The 16,772-nt window shown below is 46.1% G+C and overlaps 1 protein-coding gene across 10 annotated transcripts in view; it reads right to left on the bottom strand.

Moving 5' to 3' along the window:
• Positions 1-15,143, bottom strand: part of LOC131669576 (octopamine receptor beta-2R-like) — a 60,664-nt gene extending 45,521 nt beyond the window's left edge. For 8 of the 10 annotated variants that reach the window (XR_009302381.1, XR_009302382.1, XR_009302384.1 and 5 more), the window contains exon 1: positions 14,772-15,143. The gene's annotated coding sequence lies outside the window, so the exon portion shown is untranslated. Of the gene's footprint in view, positions 1-3,247; positions 3,343-8,197; positions 8,217-14,771 lie in introns of those variants that run through there. The other 2 variants (XM_058944548.1, XM_058944547.1) reach the window with 2 other exon arrangements.
• Positions 15,144-16,772: the final 1,629 nt, after the last annotated feature.

Raw genomic sequence — 16,772 nt, 5'->3', positions numbered from 1 at the left:
TAAGACGAGAATCTTCGAATAAATACCGATATCGATTTTTATTCCGCGTTCCCGCTGGCAAATCTTTCAAACGCGATTCAGCAATGGATCAAAAGGATTCGGACTTTCGATAATTGACTGTATCACGGTTTTCTTCTCGGGAGACTGTCAAAGCGAAAACAGCTTTTTCTTTAAAGCGAGCGAGCGAGCAATACGGGAGGAAAAATCGTAAAAACTACTAACGACTTCATCACACCCTGGTGCTTACTTTTCTCTCGAGCCGTTAATTCGAAAGTTTTCGCAGCGATGCAACTGAAAGCATCTAACAAGTTGTGTTGAAATGTCTCTCTCTCTCTCTCTCTCTCTCTCTCTCTCTCTCTCTCTCTCTCTCTCTCTCTCTCTCTCTCTCTTTTAGATATATATAATTTACGGTGAAGGGTATCTTGGCTTTGAAGAGCTTTGACGAGGCGATAAATTTATAAATATTTACATTGAAAAAAATGCAAAGACTAATATCGCAGAAATGAGTGAATTCGCGTACACGAGTTAATCCGAAGAGCGCAGTTAAGCGAAGAGTTGTAAATATTTGAAATGTCATTGAAGCTGAGAAATATGCTGTGCGGCCGGATACGATCGAGTCGCTAACAGGCTTGTAAACCCATTCTCAAGCATAAACAAACAGTCGTAATGAGTGATAAATACACGAGTTTGCGCTCGCAAGCTTTCGGATAATTAAACGCTGTTTCCGCCCACGTCGATTTTAACTCGCTATCTGCCGATGAAAAACAAAAGTTTAACGAACTTCGTTGTGAATTAAGATTAACCGAAAACTGCTCGTATTAGCAGCTTAATTATCTCTGTTAGCGAGGATATAGCAGTTTAAATTTTCAGTCAAGCGTTCTATCATTTATGCTACTATTACGAGATATTCGCTGCGGGAGACTGAAATTCATTCTCGTTATTTTTTTTTTTTTTTGCATTATTTCGTAATGCTTGTTTACGAAGTTCTTTGCGATTTAACGAGGCTCGATTAACATCTGATGTGGAGCAACTAATAGCTCAATTACGCGGTTCAGCTATGTCGGGAATTTATATCACGTGCAACGATGTCCAAGAGATGCCTTACATATCCGACTATATACATATTTTTTTTGTTATCCAAAGCATTCTCCATTCCGCTTCGGCGATTTCGTGGTCGAAACGCGCATCGTGAGAATTCGCAAAGCAATCGATGCACCGGTCGACGCGTCAATCGTCATTGCAGCACCGGCGGGTTGGGGCACTGAAAGTGCTCTTCTTCGGCCGGCGGCTGGTTTGGCACGAATGCCGGAAAAGCGTCGACATCCACGGCGATGGACTGTCGGTTTTCTTGGCATATCGCGCTCGTCGTGGGGGCATTATTGTTATTTCGAGCTGTCGAGTCCCGCGGGCAAGGCTATTACACACACCGCGGATTATAAATGCTCCCTCTCTTCCTCGGCGACCAGCGCGCCCGAGCTTTTAATTTTAGCGTCGAGCTATTATTGCGAGCGACTCTAAATCGCGAAGACGACGCTCCAAGTCTATTTCTCGGACTTCTCTCACTCCGCGGACTTATATTCCGCCGAGACACCGATTGATTTGTTTATCTGGAGGTTTTTGCGCTGATTTCGTTTTTGGTCGTTGTGTTTGTACGTTTGACTTTCATGAGCTTCCTCGCTGTTCCGCTTGTTATTGCCTGTTTTAAATAAACCAATGTTTTCCGAGGAGGTCAATTGGATTTCCCATCGGGTATATCAGTTGTTTTATTTTTGCATCGATATTGCAATTGGCCCGATAGGAGCGACGGACATTAATTCAATTTGCCAATATACATTCAATCTCCAAATGATCGCATTACTCGGCCAATTCCCAACTTAATATAGCAAGAATGCCGAGCGCACTGCCGAAGGCATTCGGATTCGCGTTAAATTCACGCGCGAAAAAGAAGGAAAGAAGAACCGTTTACACAGTCGCATCGAGAAATTCGATTAAACGAACAGCGCCTAAATACGAGCGGGTCGCATTAAAGAATCGTATAAAAGGCGGACGTCGCGGCTAAGCGAATGAGACTGGGTAGCGGCAGCGGTGGCACATTTTCAAATCCGACGTGCCGTGACGGGCCGCAGCTCGCGAGCGAAAAAGGAAAAGGCGACGGGAGGAGCGTCAAAGGCGCGAAACGCGAAGCATGCGATCAGAGACGGAGGCGCGCCAGGTCTTTCTTTCGCCTCGGCAGAGCATTCGTCGAAATTGCAATTTGGAGCTTTTGTGTTTTAATCTCGAAATTAAGCTCGCAAATAATTGCACGCGAGAATGGCCAGCTCCTTTTCATGCGAAACGCATTACTCGTATAATTTTCACGTCGCTCTATAAATTAACGCCCCATGCAAGCGAATGAGCCGCTGCTCAGCTCATTAAAATCTCCGATAGACAAAAATAAAAGAAAAAGTGAAAGCCCTTCAAAAATAATTTTTCTCTACCATTCCTTCTTTTTTGTTGTATATTTCCTCCTTTAAACTTGCTCGCTTTCTCTGTTGTCTCTCTCTCTCTCTCTCTCTCTCTCTCTCTCTCCATTTCGCGTTAACAGGCAATTAATTAAGGCAGAATCGCTATCTCGACTTTCTTGACCGGTAATGGCATTACGCGCGCGCCCCTATTTTTACACTCGGCTCGGACAAATTGGGTAATTTATACAGCGATCTTCGCTCTCTTTGCGTTGGATTTCACGAATTATAACGTATGTACGGATACAACGAACGCAGAGGCGAACGCGGCATTTCCCTTAGCGTCATTGCAGCTCTGAACTTTGATTTTCCGTCGCAGTAAATGTCATCATCGGCGCCACGATGACAACACCAAACTCCCCGCGAAATGCGAAAATACAGCTCCGTGAAAAATGTCTTGCCCGGCTGCTTTTCTTCTCCCTCGCGCCCAGCCGAGATAAGCTGCAGGTGCTTCGTCGTGCCTTTAGCTCGCTGGTTACTTTTGCTTGCCTTTTCCCAGACAAGAAAACTCGCGCCGTCCTTTTTACTTTCCTCGTCACGAGGATAAAGTCGACCCACGACTCTGTAATGAGGTTGAAGTACCATGATAAAGTTGATGTAATTTGACTTGAGAGAAATTTCATTCACTACCCCGACTCGCTTATGCGAGAGTCCAAGGACGTGACACTAATTAACAGGGCACGTGCCTCCAATTAGAAGCGAAAAACGGGATTGCAAAAAAATTAGGCGCGAGTTTACCGCGGTACCTTTCGTTATTCGAGATCCGGAAATTCTAGCCGAATGGATTTGACTTTTCGCTGTTTACGTCAACTTGAAAGAGGAAAAAAAGCGGCGTTCAGGTGGAAAGATCTATTCACACCGCGTCGAGCGCGCTTACTGCCGCTGGCCGAGGTTGGCGCTGGCAAGCGTGCGAATTCAATTGTGCTTCGCCCGCGCACGCGAATTTCCGGGCTCTGCGCGCCCCGTCGTGCGCGCGCGCGCGCGCGCGTGTGTATATATATATATATATATATATGTATATATATATATCTATATATATATATATATACGCTCTTCGCTCGCGCGTCCACCTTTTCGTTGTCCAGCAGCGCGAAGTCGGACGACCGATTCGCGGCTCGCTGAGCCTTGAGAAAGGCTTCGCTCGTCGGGAAATGTCCAAATTGAGTCGCGCAGATGGGAAAGCGCTGATGAATAAGTTTTTGACAGTCCGCTCCGTTGCGACACACTCTGTGATAAATCTCACAAGCGTCAAGCGCGCGACACGCGTAAATTTGCCAGCGGCCAATTAAACTACCCACCGAAATAAACATTCGACGTGCTATTTTTCGCGTTCGACGTCACAAGCCCGATTATAGGCTATCGGGCATCTGAAAACTTATGAATCTCGCGAGAGCGCGTGGCTCACGAAGCGACTCAAGCTAGAAAATTATGAACGCAAATGAGATTGTTTATAATCGGGTTACATGCTTCGATTGTATACGACGTGCAGTTGGCGATTATATTACGTATGTAGCAAATTGATTTATTCCCCGCTCGAAAACCTATTAGACGCTCGACCGCCGAAGTGCAGATCGTTCTTCATACACTTCTTACAGTGTCCTCAACTTCAGCCAGCTGCGCTTTGGCAAAGTGTGTTGGCCAGCGAGCGCGGCTTTATTGCGCGTCTGACGCGCCTCGAAAAGGTGGTACAAATTTCTCAGAACAAACGAGAATCGATATCGTATGCAGTAGCTTCTATTCAAATTGAAACGGCAGCGGACCTGGCAAACGAATGAATATTCGTAACTGAAACAAGGTTTTCGTTTTGCATTTAGCACGCAAACCAACCGAGCTATGTTGTTTTTAATCCCACGGCCGAGGCCGAGGAAAAGTAACAAATGCTTTTTACCGTCCTTTCAAGCGCCGGCAAAACAAAAGGGACTTTTAACAAATTTTAACAATATATATTGCGAATATAGATCAGTCGTGGCGTGTAATAACAAACGAAAGAAAAAAAAGAGAACAAAAGGGGCAGCCATCGACGCGTCATTTGTTCCAAGCGCGAGCGCGATTTTGACACTTTAATAATGAGCCGGGATACGACAAGCAGTGACCTTAATGACACCAATATTGACTCGAAAGGTGAGTACAATTTCGGTGATTGATACTGGCTTTCACCTCTACACGGCCTCGCGCTCTACTCTGTACTTTCCTTTGCTTCTTTCTCTTTTTCATTTCGAGAGATATTCGACACGATAAGGCTTTTTCATCGGAGGCTGATAATCATTACGCTCAATTCGGCACGATGACGCACAGCACTGGTCGCGAGTTTGATTAGCAGTTAAGAGCGCGAACGAGGATATCGAGAGTAAAATTGGTTGACGTAAAATCCATACGTACCGTAAGGTCGATTCTCGAAACTTTTCAACGCACACTGTTAGTGACGAGTGAATAACAATTTAACGCACACGCGAACCGCACACGTACGGATACGCGGAATTCATTTCCGATTAATAACACTGACGCAAAGCAATGAAATGTTACGTCAAAGCTGTATTATAAATTTCAATTACATTCGCTAAGCGGATTCCCGAACTATTACCACGCAACTATGTAGCTGAGAATTCCAGAAAAATTAATCACTATTCGTCGTCGTCGCCGAGTGCAGCGAATACACGCGAATTCATAGAATTACGCGCGCTTCGCAAGGCAAAGCCCAAAAGAATAAATATATAAATAAAAACGAGTGCGACGAAGTGTCGGTCTGATTTATGAAAATTAAAGAAAGAATTTGCTTAATTGCGGGGTGGAGTCGCGCGCCGAGCGTGATATTGCGATATGACAAAAGGAAAAGAAAAAAAATAATAGAAGGGAGAAACTGTTCTCGGGGACGTAGACGAGGCGGAAAAATTGCTGAGCGAAATTCCAACGGAGGCGCCGAGGCATCCCCCAACCCCATGTATATGGAAATTCTACCGAATGTTTTCAGCCGCGCGCGGAAATTGAAATTTTCGCATTGCCGACGCGTTCGGCCACTGTCTTTTCCGCCCTTGGCTCGGCTCTCGCGCGCGGCCTGTCGGTCGCCGCGGTATTCCTATACTTTGTTCCCGTTGGGCGCGACGCGCGGCGAGTTCGGTAAACACACGAGAACTCGCCGATTAATCATTGCGGCTCGGGCGAGCACGACCGACGATCGATTTTGCGACGGAGAGCTACTCCCGTGGGGACGCGCGGCTGTGCCCCAACGTTTGCGTTCTGGCGCGCGGTGACACATCTCCGCGCCAAGACGCGATTCGCCACTTCCCGAGCGTCGTCGTGGCGCCCGCGGCCGCCCGATCACAGCTCGGATTGCGAATGCAATGCTGATCAGTGCGATGCCGCGCACCTGGCATTATGTTGCATTGTTTTTCGCGAGAACGTCATCTGCAACGCTGTCACGACGAAGGCGCGGGCACCGAGCTTGGCGAAACCGCTTGAGCGCTACTCTCGTTTCCCCTTCTCGAATGTTTGCCACGGTCAGGTGGTCAGTGACGCGAACGATAAACGGTCGATACCGGGGACACGCCGAAATCGATACCTCGTCAAATTGAATTCCGCGTTTACGCGTGAAAAGAATAGAGAGCCAAGTGAAACGTTCCGATTTTCGTGTCAAGTTTATTCTAATTCGAGGTCAGACTTAAGTGCCATATATATATATATGTATATATCTGTGTACGCGCGCGTGTGTGTGTGTGTGTTTGTGCGCGCGCGCGACGCTTTATATACACGTGCAGCTATAACAAACTGCGCGAGTGTCCGAGTAGCGCAATTATGTCATCTTATGGCCGATGGCGCGCGTGTTGCTCGATTTCGCGAAGAAAGCCCACGAAAAAGAGAACGAACGCACGGCAACTTTCGCCGTGTGCGTTGATCGATCGATCGGGATGCCATCGTTTCGGGCCCTTCGGTCGCTATTATTAGCGAGGTGCGTTCAACGTGAATAAACTCTCGGCTCTATCAATAAGCCGCAATCTTGCATCTCTTTGGTCGTCAAACAAGCGCTGTACAATCGTTTACGTCACGGGTGAATGGTTTTGCCGCTGCTCAAGCGCAGCTGTCCCCAGACTCGCGCGCACGCGTCCTGCAGGCGAAAAATCCACTTGCTTATCGAACGCGCGTGGACGCAAACTCCCCATAAAACTTGCCGCTCTCGTCAAAACTGTCACACCGTCCGTTTCGAGCGTTTGATCATCGAGCGCGTGGACTTCGAGCAGACTTGAATGATCAACGGGAAAGCTGGCGATTCGATGGGCACGCGCACACGAAGTTCGGCTATTCCTCGTTTGCGAAGGGCGAAACGCGAGAGTGTCTCGATGAAGCGCCTCAAAGACACAAAGCCGTGCGTGCGCGTCTAATCAACAGCGTGAAATTCCCCTGGATGCCAGGCGGCACAGTATCCTTTCCCCTTATCGGACGTTCCGCTGTCGGCTTGCTACACGCTCGTACGCTATCTCGCAGCCACGTGCTCGATACTCGGTTCGGTCATCGCGCGCGCGCACGACGTGTCTTCCGAGCGTTGCCCAATTGGCAAATATAAATTGTTTTATTTTCGTACACGGCTGCCGAAGAGCGTCCATTCCGCTCTTTTCAGCCCTACCGCCTCAGACGTGTTGAGGTCTCGACTGATTCTGACCTACATTCATCAGATTTCGCTATCGTCGCGAGGGAGCCGACCGCGTGTCATGCAACTTATCGGCCAACAAGGCGGAGATAATGCTTTCGGCTATTTTTACGCGCGTGCAGCAAATAGACAGTACTTCGTGATTGCGCATTTCGGAAATCGTCGTTTCGACGCGGCATTTCTCTACGGAAATCGTTGGGCGATACGTCGAATCAAAAGTGGATAAACACTCGCGTTGCGCGATCGCTTTTGCGCGGCACGCCGAGTCATTCAACAAAAAAATACGTACCGCTGAAATCGAGTTTGCGATTCGTTTATTAAGAGACTCAAAAAGGAAAAAGACGAAAGTAAAAGAAAGAAGAGCTATAACACAGTCGTTACCCGTGGGGATGACTGGGCTATCGGTAAATGTCTCGATATTTATACGCAGAGTTGGGAGCTTTTCTCCCCCCTGCGTTTCAATTTTTATGGGGCAGTGATAGCACTGTTGGCCTGGCCTGACCTCGTTTTTTCTTTTCTTTTTTTTTTCTGCTTTTCCTTCGGCTCGGATGCCTTGCGGGCTAAAGCGAAAAAAAAAGTTCAGTTTCTTTGAGCAGAGAGAAACTTGCGGCCCTCTTAAACACATACTCAACCTCCCTGTATACACACGGAGAATCGCATATTTGAACGCGCGATCGTTTCGGCGGATTTTCGCGTTTTTCTTTCGAGGGGGAATATGACAAAACGCTTCGAGATATTTGACGCGCGAGCTTCGAGGGAGACATCACCCGAAGTATATGTTTGGCATCAGCCGTAGTCTACGAAAATACAATCAACAATGACGACAATGCAAGTATTCGAAGTAACGCACGACGCTTGGCTAAGGTAAGCTTCTAATTACCGGCTTCAATTATCCACTTCTAGATAATAATTTATCGATTTTGCTATCAAGGCTGTGCGAAAATTTAATTATGTTTCCAAAGCTCAACAACAACAAAAGCAAACTAACAACCGAATATTGGAGTAGTGGCAGCATCTCATCCATATACCGTTGACCCACTTCCGATCGTAAACTTACCCACGTCGTCCCGTATAAAACAAGAGGAGAAGTCGTCGCGTTACGTTTTTATGCGATTCAGCGTGGATTTTTCGACGGTCAGGAGGCGGGAGCGGAGGAGGGGGGACACGCGAACAAGAACGAGAATTTGTCGGATCGATTTTTGTTCATTCCGTTCGTCTGCATCTAAATAATTTCGCAACGAGTGCGTGTATGCGTGCGACGTGCAGTGCTGCAACGCATCCGTTCGATCGGGTTATTTATAACCCGACGTGACACGCTATTTTTTTTTTCCTTTCTCTTTCGCGACCCGCGCACTCTGCGGTTCGCTCGCGCCGGCTTATTAGAATTTACGAAGCTATAGATATGCGTATCGAACGTAACCTCGTCGATTTTTCGTTACACCGACAAGAACTTGATTATGCCAGTCGTACGCGTGAGGTGGTAATTTCTCGCGAAGGCTACTGAAATGATAAGCGACCGAGCGACTGTTCTCATTCATAAACTAGCTGCTATAATGTATCGCGTGGAATTTTATATTGTCGCTGCGTGCGTGCGTGCAGCGAGTTATTGTCAAGCGCCACTTTCCGATGATGGATAGCGATAAAACCTCACCAATCCATCGAAGGGCATAACACTCGCAATCCTTTTCTCTTTGGAAACATATCGGACGAAGAATCAGCATTATTACGCCATTTGGAGGATATTCCAGAAAAATATTTAAAACTACGATGACAAGCTCATCCGGCACAATATCTCGGTACATCGCGGAAACGCACTCCGATAACGCTTTCGATTGCGCGCTCCCCGTGATGCCTCTCGTCGAGGGTACAGACGCATGGAGAGGTATTGCGCGCTAAAGATGCAAAGCGAAGTTTAATCCGTGCGTCGGATTCCTGCAGAGTGCTCGCATCATGCAAATCAAAAGTCCCTCGTAATCCACTGTTTGACAAACACACGGCGAATGAACTGGCACGGCTTGCTTGATTGTTTGCTTAAGCGAAGGGATCGTACTGCTGTGATTTATGACTGTGAAGCGTCTGTCGCGAAAAAAAAAAATTTTTTTTTTCCTCGAACGTGGCGACCAAAGATTTCGCCTCCCTCGCAGACACAAAAATAACGCGGTGTATATAAATTTTCGAGTGTCGTCGCGCTCCAATAAAATGTTTTGCGCGAGCGATAATTTACGTTAAAAGTAGCGAGCCCCACCGGTAATAATAAAGTTGGCAGAAGACGACGAGCGAGCTGCACGGTAGATTGAAAGAGGCGAAAAAAAGTAATCGGGACGAAGGAGACTCGCGAGCGTGAAAATCACTAATTAGTCGTTGGTGTGCTACATTGCAACCGAAATCCTTCTCTTCTTCGAACAGGCTAGACGATGTTATTCTCTCGTACGAATTGATCAAAGTTTTCGTTCAGAGATAAATGTAATGCGCGTGCTAATCTAACTCGGAAATAAGGTATTAAAAAAAGAGATAATAATAAACTCACCCGAGTTGTGCGTTACGCAACCTTGCTAGCACTCTCTGTCTTATCAATTCAATTAAGTTGAAATGAATTTTCAGGTATAATATTTAAAGCAATGACATCATATACGCTGACTGCATTGTGAATCCCGCATTCAACGAAATGTAGGAGTTTGGTTAGAAAGACAGTATAGTGATTCCGTGTCGACACTGTCGACGGAATCCCGTTCGTTGCCCCCGTTTTTATCAAAATCCAAATTGAGTTTCACGACAAGTGACTCAGTTCTTTTTTGTTTTTTTTTTTACGCGAGCATTTGAAAACTCCGTGGCATTGTTACGTAGATTTAATCTGGTCGCGCGCGATAAAAGCAGATATCGCGTTACCCCTCGATCTACGTATTACAAACGCTGTGTTGTCTTGGAGGTTTACATAAGGATTTTTCAATTGCTCGTCACGGATTAATCATTGCATCGAGCCGTAGGATAGTCGGAATCAATTCGTGCGCGTCTCTCCGCGGAGCGATTCGATCATCATTGAATGGGAATAACAACAGGCTAGGAAGCAAACTGATAGTTCTCTCGTGGAGAATAGATCCGAATAGATCCGAGCGCGTTGTGTTACAGGCCGCACTAACATAAACAGATATTTTGCCTCGCGGTGTAAAATCAATATGGCAATGAGAATGCGCGAGCGAGCTGCACACTACCCTGCCGCTCGTGCACTTGATCAATAAAGATGCCGTGCAAGTTTAATGCCGCGTTATTGATATAACCTCGAAAATACACACCGAATAAATAGACTTGAATTATTTGTCGTCAAATACCGGCTGTTCTTATTCGATTGGCGACCGCGTCTTCATCCTCCTCGTAGATACTAATTCGTTAATATATCGCGCGCGCATACGCACACACCTTCGTGCACCAATTAATAATTGACGCATCAAAGAGCCAAAATAAATCCGGCGCCGAGTGACGTTCCGATAAAGTGCGCGAGCGCGTGTTTTCGAAAAACAAACCGCTGAAATAGTTAGCGGTTTTGAATAGCTCGTGCTATTTCTGAGGCACATAATTATTCGAGGAAGCCAACAGATCATCGCGAGCAACTTTATTTCCAGACAGACGAGCAGAGGCTGTCACTTCCGCTTAACAATAAACGCGCGCGGAAGAGACGCGAAAAGCCAACCGATTGTGTCTAATTCGAGCTGACTCGAAACTTGGCGGGAATCTTATCGATTATTATTCCGATCGCGAGGCGGGAATGTTTATAGCTGCGAGCCAATCCTGTCCAACGATGAATTAACGAGGTACACGGACGACCACCGGCGACTCGTAGCTAAAGATGAGCGTCTTCGCCTCGCGCGCCGTGCGATTCTGATAAGATTATGCTCTTGCTGGCCAGAGCGCATTGCGGAGTGTATTATACGAAAAAAAATCATCTCGGTGTTGCGATTGCGCTTTATGCATTTCGTCAAATGTATCATTGGAAAATTGCGTATTATATTTTATTCCTTATTTACGAGCATGCCGCGTATTTGGTTGGCGGTGCAAGCGTTAAATTTAACGTGAATGACAAATTACCAAGGCAAATCTAGTCGAAAATCCCTCCAACTCGAAGATCTGTAGCTGCGTAAAACCGATTAGTCTGGTCGAGATAAAGGTATCACGAGCGTTCTCGAGAGAAAGTCCTATTTCAGCCAAGTCGAATATAAGTCAACGCATCTCAAATTTCCGCAGGCGCGAGCATGAGAGATGTCACCATGAAAATCTTATCTCGCGACCCTGCGGTACATTTCCAGTTTTTCGCGAGCAGCGACGCGAGACGAGTACTTTGACCGAGCGCGTGATTTTGTAGTCGAAATTGCGAATATTGATAATGCACTCGTTTCGCAAACGTCGGCAAAATAACGTCGGAGTGACTTTTTTTTATCAACATTTCGGGAATGTGCACCACGCCGGGACTTCATAAAGAAGATTTTGTACGTAACAGGAGCTGGCAACTTGTTTTTTTTTGTGTCCACACGTTACGAAAACAAAAATAACTGACTTCCGAATCGTCGAATTCGATCTTCGTCGAACTCTGACTTGAAAGCTCGTACGTCGCGGTGTGTCTGATTAAATTAACTTGGCGTCAAAAAACTCACGCGCGCTGAATAATTTTATAACTCGTCGGGCGAGAGATAAAGTTGTCTTGCTTGCCGACAAATTTATTGAAATATCTCGCTAAATTTATGCGTGCGATACTTTTGGAATCTAGTGTAAAAATCTATCATAAAATCACATCGAAAAATTTTATGATGAAATACCTCGGAGGAACCGAGAAGGAGGAAATTTCATGTTTTTCGTGTACACGAGTGTGGGCATTCCACATTTGACCAGGGAGCCTCCGCAACAATGCTCAAAGTGTAAGCCACAAGCTGAAATTTACGAGGACATGCGCGCACAAATCCACCCCCTGCCCCCCAGAAGCCAATTAATCAAGCGATCTCCTCGGATAGGCTAATAAACGCGGTAAGAGAAACAGGGAAAACTCCTAGTGAGTAGACGCTAATTTCTTTTTTTTTTTCGAGACTTTATTTAGCTTTGGAGTTATTTATTGCTCGATGGATGGCGAATTTATTCGTTTTGAGGTGAAACTAGTAATTGGGAGTTATGGAAAGTTTGGCACGTTTATTTGACAAGCGAGAATGCAAATTGGTTTGCGCAATAAACTAGTTGATATTGAAAGTAGTGACGAAGTTGATGAATAGTTTTAATTAATTTAAAAAATTGATTTCTATCTGGAAGCACCGATTTAAAAAGAAAAAAAAGAACAAATAACTATTGGACTGGCAGCACACGTTACGTTTAACCAACGAACAATCTCCGAAATTAATTCATTCACGACGCGCACTCACGTCGTAAGCGAGAGGGGGGAGGGCATACGAAGCGCGTCGCGCACGCGATAACGAACAAGCGAGAGAAAGGCTGGGAAAAATCGCAATTTATAATTAACGAAAAGCAAGGAAGGAAGAACAAGAACAAAATGAGAATGGACTCTGTGCTTGGGTTTTTTTAATTACGCCGCCTTATTTTTGCGCGCGCGTCCGCAAGCTCGCGGCGAATTATTATGCATATTCATGCAAATGGCGCGACGTCGCGTAATGAACGCAAAATAATATTTCGCCGGACGCAAATTTTATCTTCGCAATAGGCGTAATAAAATTCATCATTGGGAACAAAACGGTCGCTCGTGCGCAGAATACCACAAAGAAAGAAAAAAAAATATCATAATTCGGTGCCGTTTTTGCGAACGCTCAAATAGCGCGCGCGCGCTCCCTCTCTCAATTTGGCGAGTTCACGGTTCTGCGGAGTGTCAAAAAGATTCGCAACACTCTGGTGCATGCCGTGCTTTCATGCGACCCGTATTTTTTGTTCGGGGAAGTGCTAAAATCGTTTGGAAACGCCGTGGTTGAAAGCTCAATGAAAAGAAAAAACGTGATTTTCATGGTCTCTCGAAGTTTAATTGAAAAACGATGAGCAGGTCTGAGCTGAAATTTTTTTTCTGTTCGGAACGTTAAGCCTGGTAAGCTTTGAAATCACGCAAGTGCAGCTAATTAAAAGTATCAGCCTCGCATTCTTTGAGAGATTTATATGCCTCGTTGTATTACTCAAAGCTCTGTACGGATCAACATTTAAAGTAGAAGATAATAAAATATTTAAATAATGATTTAACTCGGATTAACGTTATCGGCGCTCTTCGTTTTTTAATAAACTCCCGAAAGATAAATTATATTATAAAGATAAATCCCGCGAACAACTAATTACGTTCTTTGTTTCAATTTTCTTAAAACTTCTGTAGGTTAATCTATCTTCTATCGCTTGTATATGCAGTAATTTTAAGCCCCGTTTGTTTCGTATAACTGAGAGCATGCAACCAATTTGTGAACGTTGTCAACCGGTATCGAGTTATACTACTTTTTTATGGGATTCCTCATATATAGTTTTTACCCTGGATGCTCGTTTGCGGAGCTTTAATAAGCATCAGCCGCAGGACTGATATTGATTATTGATTTTGGCTTGTTCCTCGACTATCTCTCTTCTCTTTTCGTTTCATTCATTTCTCACTGCCTCTGCTAAGCCGCCGGGGCTATTGAATGACTCTCCTTTCATTATACCGCTTCTTTATGCCTCCTCTTTTCTCCCTCCTACTCTTTTTACGGAGTTATACGAGAGATACACTCGAGCTTGACAGAGCATTCGTTACCGGAACGTCTTTGACAATACCGACTGTTTATCCGATGGGCGGAAAATCGATAACAAAAATAAAAGTTGAAGCGACATCTCGACCAGGTGGAAATGTCTAGTCGCAGGTGCAAACGGGCTCGCTCGTGGCTCAATTCAAAGTGAAGTTCAGAAATGGACGGGCGGCGCTCGGCCGTCGTCGACGATCGATCGCTCGGGCGAAAATCGCGCGACACGCGTACTGCCGACCGGTAGCGCGGGAAGTTTGTGCGTTCGGCGACATTTAAATTTAAAATTTGGCTTCGGTCGCGCTCGCCGCGTATCGATTCACCTGGCCGAACGTACACACGCCTCGGCGCTGGTGTTTTTGTTTACCTCGCGACCGCGCGCGCGAAAACTTGCCGCTCGAGTTGCATCGCGCTGCCGACAGCGGGCAGCGTTCTAATGAATAAGCGCGCTGCTCGGCGCACCGAGCTCGCTGGGGAACTTGCGTCACCTCGGCGCGTTCGTCACGCGCCGATAGCGCTTCCCGAAAAATCCTGAATTCCGCACGTCCTTATGGACGTCAGCCGGTTTCGTCGCAAACAGACCAAGACGAGCCTGCGGCTTTTATCGCGGACGGCCTTTTTTGTTCGTGTCAATCTCGTCCGTGGACGTTTACAAGCGGCGAAAAGTGAATATTCATCGCCTCGCTTTTAACAATCGCGGAAAGTATAAACTATGCAGCGTCGCGACAGCTGTAATCATCCTAATCACAGGCTCTCTCGCGCTCGACACAAAAAGCACAGCACATCTTCGCGAGCAGAGGACTCCGCATTGTTTATCGCGAAAAAAAAGTACACACGCGCGCGATGTTTGTGCAAACAGGAAGCCGAGCACTCCCGCACGCGAATCGGTCTGCTACTCACTTTGCTCTCTCAGCTTCCTCCGGCTGCCTCCTCGTGACTAAAACAACCAGTGTCACTGGAGCGTCTGGCACATAATAATAAATATCACCGCACCGAGAGACTGCCGCGGAGAACCGAACCAAGAGAAAGGTCGGGTGGGAAGAACCGGTGCAGCAACAAGGTAGAATCGCCGGAGGGGGGTGGGGAGGAGGAGGAGGAGGACAAAGGGGAGCAAGTATCCGTCGCACTCGGATACGCGAGTACGTATATTACAGGTGCGCGCACTGTTTCTTCTTGAATATCATGAGGGTTGCGGGTAGGCCGGCGGCGCTTAGGCGAGCGCTCGCCACGGTCAGCCGCGAGTGACTGACTTGACTGAACTGAGCGCGTCTGTGTGCGTGCGGGAGAGCTCTGGGCTCGCTCGCGACGACGACGACTATTGGGAGAGAGCCGTGGTGGGGGCAGGAGGCGGCGCGCGCAAGCATTTTATTGCTGCCCAGGGTTGACTCTCGCGCTCTCTCTCTCTCTCTCTCTCTCTCTCTCTCTCTCTCTCTGTATACCTACCTGCGCGACAAACGTACGGACTGCCAGCCAGCACATACTTTTGCGTGATGCTAATAACCCCGATGGGGACAATATACATATATACGCATGTATAAAACACTCGCTACACAGCCTGTGTCATTCGACTCATTCTTCTTCTTCTTTTTTTCTCTCGGCGACGCTCTGATTCGCATAATGAGCGAGCAGTTTGCTCGCGAAGCTTTGCTTTTGCTCCCTCCCTCGCTCTCGAGGGGATGACTCTTTTTCTTTTACGAGGGCTTTCATGTTCCAGCCATAATTTCGTATTTCAAATTTACCTAAGTGGCCGATAAAGCACACAAGTATTGCTCTTTTGATTCGTACTTAGTTTATATAAACAGTCGCTATTTCATTAAAAGTTTTCAGTTCAGCTTTAACTTGCTTTTCTTTTATGAAAGTTGAAAATAACGTTTGTGAATCCACGGAATTTCGAAATTTAAAGCGGATTTCGCGCAAAATCGTTTCCTTCTTCGAGATAAACAATGCTAACTTTATTAAACAATTCCGCATCGAATACATATGTTTTCGAAAGAAAGTTATTCCATGGGATTCCTCGCGTGGATTTCGATTGAAGTATTGTTAAATTAGATAAAGACCTAACGGTAATATTCCGGACATTTCGGTACTATACGATTTGTGCCTGTGTATGCGTCTCATATAAATAGAAAGCTTTATTACGCGAGGACTTATTTAGAATTTCATCGAGTTATTCTTAGCAGCGGAACGAAGAAGAAGTGTGCGAGCAAACTTGCGAGGATACTTACTTGCTCGAACGGGCTAATAAAAAAAAAAGTTGGACGTTTGCTGACAATAAAAGATCGCGTATCTCGCGAGGAGATAGCAAAGCCGCGGTTCGTGTGTGCGTTATAACAGTCACTGATTTTCTTCCGATAAAGTATTATCGACAAGTGGGTAGTTTCAGCTTTAGCGGAGGTATAACGCTTTCTGAATTGCATCGGGGGCGGCCGACGCCACCTACGAACTATCTGCAATAAAAATGATAACTAGACGCTCGAAGCTCGATAGCCGAAAGTGCATTAACCTCGTATCGTCCAAAACCTACCATGAAGGAAACAATAACCAGAGAGCGCGACTTCCAGCAGAGCATAAGTTTTCCGACTGCTCGATCGGATCGATCGTCCATTCACTAGATGACGAATACACGTGTACACACGCGTACGACTCACTGACTGACTGACCAAGTGAACTGTCTAGCCACTCCCCCTCTACTACTTGTCAGCTGATTGCTAGAGCGTTGCTTACTTGCCTACCTATCTGTCCGGTCGTTTTCAGATTAATCTTCGAGGCGAACGATTGGACACAAATCACAAATGGAAACAGAACAATTCTTCTTTTTTCAATTTTAAACGAGATGAGAGAGAGAGAGAAAGAAAGAGCAAAAAATGATATCAGCGCGAGGTACGCAAATAAGGATTGTTG

Source organism: Phymastichus coffea, unplaced genomic scaffold, assembly GCF_024137745.1.
Source record: "Phymastichus coffea isolate CEN01 unplaced genomic scaffold, Cenicafe_Pcof_1.1 PCOF00094, whole genome shotgun sequence".
NCBI classification, from domain to species: Eukaryota; Metazoa; Arthropoda; class Insecta; order Hymenoptera; family Eulophidae; genus Phymastichus; species Phymastichus coffea.
The sequence above is the reverse complement of the archived record's forward strand: the minus strand, read 5'-3'. Positions and strand labels throughout refer to the sequence as shown.